This window comes from Plectrocnemia conspersa, unplaced genomic scaffold (assembly GCF_051122295.1).
Source record: "Plectrocnemia conspersa isolate PC_06_02 unplaced genomic scaffold, ASM5112229v1 ptg000007l, whole genome shotgun sequence".
Lineage (NCBI taxonomy): Eukaryota > Metazoa > Arthropoda > Insecta > Trichoptera > Polycentropodidae > Plectrocnemia > Plectrocnemia conspersa.
In genome coordinates, this window is record NW_028277171.1 from 4,878,911 (window position 1) to 4,889,746 (window position 10,836).

Consider the following 10,836-nt stretch of genomic DNA (forward strand, 5'->3'; position numbering starts at 1 on the left):
TTAAATAATTCTTAAATCAAAGATCTTTGAAAAATTATCGAATCAACAATAAAAACCTGTCTTGCCCGAGGAACACCAGCGCTGAAGAGCTTGTTTGTGACCGATTGCAGTGCAAGAAAAACTATGATTAGCAACGCACTTAGCACTGAAAGTAAGAAAGATTTAGTGCTCGAGTGTAGCTCGAATAGTCTAAGTCTATTTTATTACGTTTCTTAAAAGAAGCAGAGCATCAATCAAATATATCGTTTCTTAAACGGCACAAGGAGAAGCTGCCGGTCAACCAATTGACCCATATTATCAATCGGACCCCACAGCGTCCTGCAGAGGGTCAAGAAAATTACGGCGTTGACAGTTGACAATGAAAAGTAGTACAAATTACAAAAAATATGCATTGGAGTCAACGACTTCCTACACAAGATTAGCTACTATAAATAGTTTAAAGGGTAATACACCAAATGCGTGACAAATCAACCAATTGACCAAATCTAACGATTTAACCCTTAAACTGTCTAAAAAAAATAAACAACATAAACATTTTAGGATAGGTTCCAATAATCTCAAAACAAGTCTCTAAATCTAAATCAAATTATTTGGAATCGCATTAGAGCGTAAAATTGGAGAAGATCCTTTAATTCCTTGTCGAAACGGCTCTTTTGAATAGAGATTAATTTTCGATTGTTCCCCAAAAGGCATATCGTTTTCCCAAGAGGGAACAATACCGTAAAATACAATATAATATTTCAGGCGTTTAACGTTCAACTTCTTACAGACTTGAAGAACCCGTACAATGTGCTAACGGACAATTTTTAAGCGATCGGTTTATTTTTATATAGTATTTAAAAAAAAACTTTATGAACAACTTCGTAGAAAAATTAAATAGCAGATACTTTTAACAATAAGTAAAGGTCAAAACAGATTACCCACGGGAATACACGAATAGAGCACGGAGCGATTGGTATTAATTAAAACTCTGGAAAATGCCTTTTGGTTATTAAAATTTCGAAAAGCATACAGAACACGCAATTTTAATTAACGAATTATGATTACGCTTTCGTGTCCAAAGCGAATATATATTTTAGCATGTCGAATTACAACGCTAGTAACCTTCATTGTATATTACTAGTACGTTAGATCGTTAGTCTCAATTTAAAAAAGGACATGGAGGTAGCTCATTATTTTATTATAACTTATAAATTTAATATTTAAAATCAAGCCACAATATTCTAATGCTTCATGACGGCCTAATAAAATACATATACATTTCCACAAGCAGTAAAATGGAAATAAGATATAGCTTTTATATTTTACCTAATTTTCTAGTAGTACATCTAAACTAAAGTATAAAGCAAAGAGCTCCACAATTGTATTTTTCATCATAATTGAGAGCTCAGAATATTTATTATATGTTTATGACCTAGTATTGATAAATGATCGATTGTTGGCCAAAAATACGAACAAAATCATTGGAGCAGTTTTCTTGGATTTCAAAAGAGCTTTCGAAACAATAGACAGAATAATAATGTTGAAGAAATTAAAGATTATAGGCAGTGAAATAGTTTTAAAATTGTTTGATAATTATTTAAAAAAGAGAAAACAATTTAAATATATTATGCTTATTCCAAAGAGAAAATAATATCTCACGGTGTACCACAGGGGTTCAAATTCTGACCATTGTTGTTGAGAATATATATTAATAACATAATTAATTACATTAAAAAAATATAAATCATATATATTTGCAGACGAAACTTTAATTTATTGCATGGGTTATAATGTTAAAGTAGTTGTGGATAATTTAAATAATGAATTAATTATATTACAAATATGGTTAAAAAAGAATGTACTTAAACTAAATGCGAATAAAACTAAATGTATCATTAATTATAAAAATATGTTAGATAACAATATAAAATTAGTTAGTTATACCTAAACCGAATTTTAATTTAATTTTTGGCAACGGCGCCGACACGATTTTATTGCTTTTGACGTGAATTTCTGACTTCTGAGAAGTAATAATTATTTTTGCGCCCTACTATTGACCAAAATTCGGTTTGAAAACACTTTAACTAATACTCTCATATCATAACTACATAGTAATATCGGTAAGGATAGCTATTGTATTTTTAAAACATAGTATAATATCAAAGTATAGACAAACTATGTAGTCTGTCTGTACTTTTTCTTCCGCTTATTTCCCTTGAGACTTGCGTTGGCTTAGTTTATATTTTTGACTCAACTTTAACTATAATTAATTTTAGAACTTTCATTAGGTCAATTAGTGTAGGTTAGGTTTGGGTTTGAACAGAAAATGGACGAAGCATATAATTTGAATAGCGCCTATCAGTTATTATATTTTCGCTAGTAAAAATATATATCTACTGGTGATAATGTATTTGGAGCACCTGCCAAATAAATTATATTTTCATTGTTAAAAATAGATATTTACTGGTGAAAATGATTTCACTGAAATGCCATAGACACAGACTGTTTTTTTAGATTTTCTTTATGGAATAGGGTTTAGAACCTGGGACATTTTTTCTAGATGGGGAAAGCAAAAATTACCCAGTCAGTGGTCGTTTATATAACATTTCGATTTCATTAAAATTCATAGGATAACATTAAATGACATGCATTTTTCTGGGCGAATTCAAGGGGGGCTCCCCCACCTGTCTCATCCCCCAAATAGCGTCTCTACGATCGATATCCTACTTTTCAGCATTGGCAAGTGTCACATTGTTTAATTTCCTATATATTTCTTTTCCGGCGAAATTTCCATATAAAGTAAATATTTGTGACATAGGCAAGAATAGAGGCGTCGAAAATGATCGGCTTCGTTACGCGGAGCTCGTAATTTTAACATATTTACATAATTTTCATTATGTATAATATGTTAGGTGATAGCGTAGCTTCATTGTATGGAATCTCAGTGAAGCGAAGTACACAGGATTCAGGGGTAATTTCTCATATATCTCAACAAAAGTGAGATCGTATCCGTATTTGTATTCTAATCCCTTTGTTAAGAGCGTTCTGATAAAATTCATTATGTTATTGACTTTTTTATTCAAGGGTGGTGTCGACAATCTGCCGATGCTCGGATTTTTAACTGAGAGCTCTATTGAGAGTGCCTAGATTCTTAACGTTGCGGCCAGGACGTCGGCGTTTGAAAACAATCCAACTTATCAACGAGTTTCGTATGATGTTGCATTTTTTTAGTGTGTGTCACTCATTTTTTTAATCATTCATGCGCATTTAAAATAAATGTAGTAAAATTTGTATATACTTTTATTTTTTATTTTTTATTACAAACCTGACCATCGTGATTTGACCGGCTATCCCAATGCATTTATATATGATGGTCATTATACAAAAAATATGGTACACAACTAAAATAAATAGATGAGCACCATGCCACGTCATCAACAGTAGCGAATTTTGCTTTTGATTCGACACACCTGTAGATATATACAAGTTATATTTATTTATTCGATTTTTTATTTTGTCTATAGTGGAACTTGTATAACGTTTCTTTTCCACAATATCAATGAACCTACGCGTTCGTTTCTTTGTAAATATTCTCAAGAACTTCTACGCACATAGTATAAACACACTTTTTACTCACTACACACGACATACACCATTACTTCTCAGCCTTTATTACGTTTTCATCTATCAAACTAAAAGCACCCCTTCAACGCCGACACTTCGGCAAAACATCACGTAATGCGCGAAAGGGATTTTTAATTGAATAGCGAATCCCTCCCGATATTTTCCGGACCCTACGACTAAAAAATCCCAAAAGTGTCTTTACATCAAATCCACAACATACTCATCCGCCATTAAATATTAAGCTTCCGATCGAAACGGACCGTTGCGTTGCCAATGACGATTGTGGGAGTGTATAAGTGTACACACATCTACACAAATACACACACTTCGTCGTCCAAATTACTTTTCGTCGAGAGGAGAAAACTCCGTCGACAAACTTAGCTAAAGTAATATCATTCCAGATCGCTTACTTACGTAACATAAGCTGAAATCATGGCCAGCAAAATTGGCAACGACACTCACGACAAGCCGTACGTGTGTTTGTAAGTATTGTAACGTTGAAAGAAAGCAGATTTTCTCTCCAGAGGAATCTTCTTCAACATTATTTTAACAAAACTGACATTTTTATTAGACGGACATAATGAAAAAGGCTATGGTGTCAGAATAAACAAGTAATATATTCTGAATAATAAAATGAGCAGTCACAATATTAGAGGGTGTACATCTTTTGATGGTTCTCCAGATGGTACAAATAAGTACATAACTCAGCCAGAAATAAAACAAACAAACAACCATCTCTGCCCTATACATTATTTTTTCGGTCGCTCACTGAACATCTTGCACAAATATTTTTTTCGGCATTGACATAACCTTTCTAAATAATATTAATATACCCCTTCAAGAAAAAAATATGTATCTAAAATAATTCAATTATCATCAACCTTACTGCAAATCGCAAAATTTTGCGAGAACCTTAGTGGCCTAAGCAATGGGATGACTTTGTTCATACGAACTTATGAACACGGTCATCCATGCATGCGTCACTAATCAACAAATCCTGTTTGGAAGATTATGGGAAATAGTTAGTTTCCAGAGAAAAATCTAAATGTCCCGCCCGTTTCACTGTTACTAACATTCTGTCTTTCACCAAAACTATGACAAAATCTCTCGATGCGGGAATTCAAAATGAGATAGACGTCATATATATGTATATATAGATTTTGAGAAAGCCTTTGACAAGGTTTGTCATGAGTATCATTTAATTTTGATTTTTTTTGTTTGCTTCTTTATATGTATTATTTTGATTATAAATATATTTTTTGTGTACAATTATTATATTCAACCACCGTGACGCATTAGGATCGCCTATTAGGTTACGATGGTCTTAATTTAATTTAATTTAATAAATATAACATAATTATGCCTCAGCATCACAGTTACAAATACGAGACAAAATATTATATGTATATATTGTATAATAGTAGTGTGACGTAGATACAAGATAGAGACGAATTGTAGCGCTCAGTAAAAGAGGAAACAATTTCACCTTCACCATTTCCTAGATAAACTCACTACGTGACAGTTCCCTGCTACTTTATCGTACATTTTCACGGTGCTGAATATAGAGAAAATTGAACTAATTCTTGGAAAAAAAATCATATAATATAGAACTTATATCAAATAGTTACGCAGCTTTGCGGCCAAATATTTAGAATAGGCACACTGCCAATGTGCTACGAATTTGCACTCGCACTAGATCAATGTTATCCAAAGTAACATACTAAAATGTAACCCAGTTTATCGTTAACTAAAAAAGACTATGACAACTGAACTTACTTTTGAAAATGTATGTAATTCGCTGTAAATGTTAGGTGCAAGCTATAATTAAATTTCCAGAGTATGACTGTCCGATGAACTGGTCGATTTAACCGCAAAGGCCGATTTAAATATTGGCTGCACTGCGTCAAATCAATCTACTGGAAATAATTAAGGCTTCGAGATCGGAGTCAGGAGGTAAAAATGGTCAGTAGGTCAGACCAGTGACCATGAAATATACGATAATTGAAAATACGCCATAAAATAGACTTTTGATGTCAGTATTATATGCTTAGTAGATACTCCTTAACCAATTTAGCTCTATTATGAAATCGTGAAATTTACATATATCAATTAACTCTAAATCAGGTCTTTCCGTTACGACGATTAGCCAGGATATATTGTTTCAGTGGAACATTAAGTAATTGCCGTTGTAACTCGCGGAATTCTCTTTAAATTAATCGCAGTAATTTTTAATTAATAAAGAGGATAAGTAACAATTTCAGGAATATCTGTAGCGCAGATATTCCTATTTATATGTATCGACCTGGGTGATGTATATTTATATTTATTAGTTAAAAATCTATTGTGTTAATGTGGTTTATAATTAAATGGTTGATTCAATTTAATTTATAAATTGGCAAAAGTACTGAAAAAATTCTCAGAGTAAATTTTAATGATTCTTTGTAACAGGAATGCAAATTTAGAAAAAAAATCAATTGATGCAAAACTGAGTTGTCTATTGAGCAGTTGAGATACCCAAAATAAAATTCAAATTGAAGTTGGAATGTAAAGGTCAAAGGCAACTGGTGCAATAAATTACTAATTCGCAGTGCGTGGTATAACCACCAAACACTTTGGATCAACATTTCCCAAATTATGGTCCGCCGCCCAATATAATAAAATAAATCACGTAATTTTAAGGTAATTGAACATTTTTTGAGGAAAACCCTCTTCAAACATTTTTTTTAAATAGTCCAGTATGTATTCATTTTACAAAAATATAATTTTAATACATACTGTTATTATTTATAAAATAAAATTTAGTACAAATAAACATTATAATACATTATTGAATCAGAAACAGAATTCGTCCACAGCTCTTCGCCACATACATTGAAAAAGTATACATATTTTTAGGCTAGAACGTGTCAACTGATAAAGTATTTGAGATATTTAGACATTTGCAAATAGATCTGTATATTAAAATTTATAACAAATTTAAAATAAATATAATTTTGCTAAAATAATATTTATTGTATACATATTTATGTTTCGCCTATTTTTTATATATTTTCAATTTTTTTAGAGACAAATGTCAAAATATATTTATTGCAAGAACATGTACAGTAGCATCCACAAAATCTTAAATGTTATAAGCGATTGAGTTGTACAGAAAATCATAAACAAAAATACACATAAAATAATAGTGTAAATAAGTCAAAACAGTGCAGATTACAAAGTATGAGCGTGTTCCAGGACAAAAAACTTCATTTTGGCATATTTAGGACAACATCTATGATCCCCTTAAATACCTTGTAGAATTCTAAAATTAATCCCATCTGCATGCTTCTAAGTTATTACTGCCTGAATAATACCAGTGTGTTTTTATATTTCTATTATGTCTAGATCAGAATTAGTGATTATTATATAATTATAATTTGATAAATCTAGAGGAGGCAAACTTGGCATTTGCTTGGGGCAGCAAATTTAGGGGACGGCAAAATTCGCTGAAAAGAAAAAAGAAAATTTAAGAACACTCCGTAGATACTTAAGAAGTTGGCCGACCCTCTGATGATATGACTTAAAATCAAACATTAACAGAAGGTCATTCCGGCGCACATCTCAATGCCTCTATATCCACAATATAAAGTACTAAAAACTATTTTTAAAAACTTTTATCAAAAAGGTTTATATCTCTTATCCAGCGTGATGTTTTAATGGATTTATTTAAAATTGTTTAACTGATAGTTTTGGACATTTTTTTGTAATCAGCAGTTAGCAGCCAGCACTTCCATTATAAAAATATTAAATACATACATTATATATGTAATGTGTGTTAAATGGAAGAACGTGGGGGCGGCACGCATTCTGAGAACTTCGATATATACCCCGAAATTATATTATTTTTATATATTATTGTGTATATATTTTTTCATTATTGTCTATCTTGATTTTATGAAACCAAATTCCTAAATAGATATTGTATTTTTTTGTTATAAGTTTCTAATTTTTTTAAATTAATTTTGTGTTTATATTTTTCATTGATTTTTAAAGATATTGTCTATTGTACTTTTACTAAACCAAATTCTTAAATGCACTAAATATACATAAATATTTACGTACTTATCATTATTTATTCACATGCAACGTTACAGTGAATGTGTATTTTCCAGTGAAGTTATATTTTCACTAGTGAAGTTCAAATACATTTTCACCAGTAGATATATATTTCTACTAGCGAAAATATAATTTAACTGATAGGCGTTAGTGAAATTATATGCTGCTTTTAAATGTCTATGAAACTTTATTTGACAGTAGTGAAACGACCATTTTCAGTTCAAACACAAACCTATCCTAATAAAAGTTCTAAGACTAATTATATTTTTAGAACTTTCATTAGGTCAAGTCCAAAATATTTCTCACGAGGGAAAATAAGCATAAGAAATACAGACAGACGTCACATCACGCATATTCCTTCATAGTTTATCTGCACTTCAATATTACACTATAATTATAGCTATCCTTACCAATTTACTACGGACTTTTGATATAAGAGTGTTGGTTCAAGTATATTCAAACCGAATTTAGGTCAATAGGAGGGCGCAAAAACAATTTTCACTTTTCAGAAGTTAAAAATTCACATCAAAAGCAATAAAATCGTGCCGTCCCACTGCGACGGCCACTTTTTTATTTAACTTTTATACAATCCTGTTATCGGGGAGTCATAGACTACTTGATTATTAAGTACTACACCTATAATTCATATCAGAGTTATTTCATCCATCAAGATGGAAACTGAGAATGCACAACTTTGCGATAATTTTGAATGTATATATAATATATAATTATATATAAGACATTCAATATATAAAAAAACACCCTTATCAACAATAAATAATAAGTACATACGAAGAATAATTATGAGATAAGAATTGAGGCCGCAAAGAATGTTCCTAAACCCACACCTGCTACATTGACAAATGATTCTGACGACAAATTAGGTATATCTGACGGTAGACTAATGTAGATAAGTAGAGGTTAAGTTATTTACAATGTAATGACTTAATAAATACTTATTACTTATTAGATTGCTAGTCATTATCGTGACATCATTGATTATCAAAGTGAGATCGCCTGGGAAAAAATGGAATACTTTCACTTAAATCATCTCTAGAAAACGAAGACTGAGAAACTAACAGAATTACCTCAAGCGTCAAACGTGCTCTAGAAACTAGACACGAACTCGGATTAATTCACCAAACGAATAGCATAACATACGTACAATTATTAAAAAATAAAAAGCGTTCTCGTAACGATTTTAGCTAAATGGGTCGAGGTCGGCATCACATCGGAACAAGGAAAGGTCGTGACCTATTTATCGACGGCGTACCCCTAAAATTCACCCTTAACTCAGGTGAGGGTTGTACTCCATTTTAGTAAGCGCGGTACATCGACATATATGATGGAAGTAAGATCATTACAAAGTACCAATATGGCCGCCATTTTGGTGTTCTACAAGGATTTTCAGTGTCTCCGTTTAAAAAATACTATTTATAAACAATTTCAATTTAAATTTAACTGTAATTTAAAATCTGATAGGAAACTATTTAGAATTTAAATTTTAATAAAATGAAATAATCGATCAAAAATGACATAACCGGTTTTAATTTGAAATATGCGTGAGAATTAATATTACCGATGATCAATAATTAGTATTTCATTTAAGTCATGGCCACAATTGAACGTGTTTGTTACGTGACGTTTCATGAATAAAAAAATCGCTTTCACGCATAGGTCGAAGAAAACAGCTGCGAATCTTCGACTATCGTACACTGTATACACACGACAAAAAATCGATAAAAGCCGATAGTGAATTAGAGACGCGCAGATCACTCATATTTGCTCGTCTGTTACACCGAGTGTTTCAGTGGCGTGATCGAAAAATGACATAAAAAAGTCGTTTTAGACAACCGCCAACGGCTCCCAGATCCTGTTGTAGAAACGTCAAAGTGGATTTTGTTCGCCAGATTCACGGAATGTCGCGAATCTTGGTTACTATTAATGTGAAGTTTGCACAATGGTCAGTGAACCGTTTTCTGTCTATGGTTACTGTCAAAAACCGTGAAATTGTAACGAAAAAGGAAAAAGACACTCACCCAGCGGACGCAGCTGCGCGACACTCGCGCTCTCAACGCGAACACGGCTCATGGTCGCACTTTTGCTAACTTGCGACCAAATTTGACGTGACTCACTTCTAAATTCGTTTTTATGTTTTAAAAGCACCATAAAATGGCGCAAATGACAAAAATGCCATTAAAATTTTTATTTTGTAACAATTAATATTTATAATAAATTCTAATTGAATGACAAATATAATTAGTATTATAAACAAAACACTTTAAATATAATAAAACCGAGTATTTAAAAATTAGGAAAACAATTACTTAGCTTAAAAACTATTATTTTTCATATTTTAAAAAGGCCAAGCTATTAATTAAATCATTTAATACAAATCTGATCAGCATGACTTTTTATATTATTTTATTACGTCATTAAGTTCTATATATTCGACGCATATGCTCATATACACACCTACATATATTGGTCGAAGCAATGGACAAATTTCTGAAACCACCCATTCCTTCGGATTTGCAATGTAAATATATTTTTCATCAATAAGGAAAGATTTCATTGGGTATCTAATTAGATTAGAATCTGATTTGCCGCGCAGTCGACCTGCCTACAGAAATATCACCTGGCCTAATGATTAAAAATAAAGTACCATATAGACTGGTACCTTGGTATTTGTTGACTTTGGTTATCGTCGTTTTCGATTTTCGTCAATTTTTTGGCGAAAATTTTGTCTCGGTTTTTGTCAGTTGCCTCGGATTTCGTCAGCGTTCGAGACCCACACGCTACGCAGTGTTGCGTTGTTTCTCGTGTGAGTATCTAGCCCGCCCGTCTAGCCAAACAATTCCATTTCTTACCAGTGTTAGTGTTTTTGTGTTTTTTTTATTAATTGTGAGTGTTAATACATACTACAATTACATGCATTGTAATGTTTATAACAAATCATAAAACTTTTTAAAAATAAAAATCAATTTATTGTAGTGTCAAGACTACTTTTGTGTTTATTTTTGATACATTCTCAAAGTAATAAGGTAGTTATACACAGCGAGCAACCATTGGTATTAGAGTTGTATTTTTTCACTTTATATAGAAACAATAATAAGAAATTTTTAAAAAGTTTTT

At 31.6% G+C, this 10,836-nt stretch overlaps 1 protein-coding gene across 5 annotated transcripts in view; it reads right to left on the reverse strand.

The window, feature by feature from the left end:
- EndoA (SH3 domain containing GRB2 like, endophilin-A) overlaps nt 1–9,785 on the reverse strand; it is a 70,725-nt gene extending 60,940 nt beyond the window's left edge. For all 5 annotated transcript variants that reach the window (XM_088188601.1, XM_088188605.1, XM_088188600.1 and 2 more), the window contains exon 1: nt 9,741–9,785. The gene's annotated coding sequence lies outside the window, so the exon portion shown is untranslated. The remainder of the gene's footprint in view (nt 1–9,740) is intronic.
- Between the last annotated feature and the right edge of the window lie 1,051 nt (nt 9,786–10,836).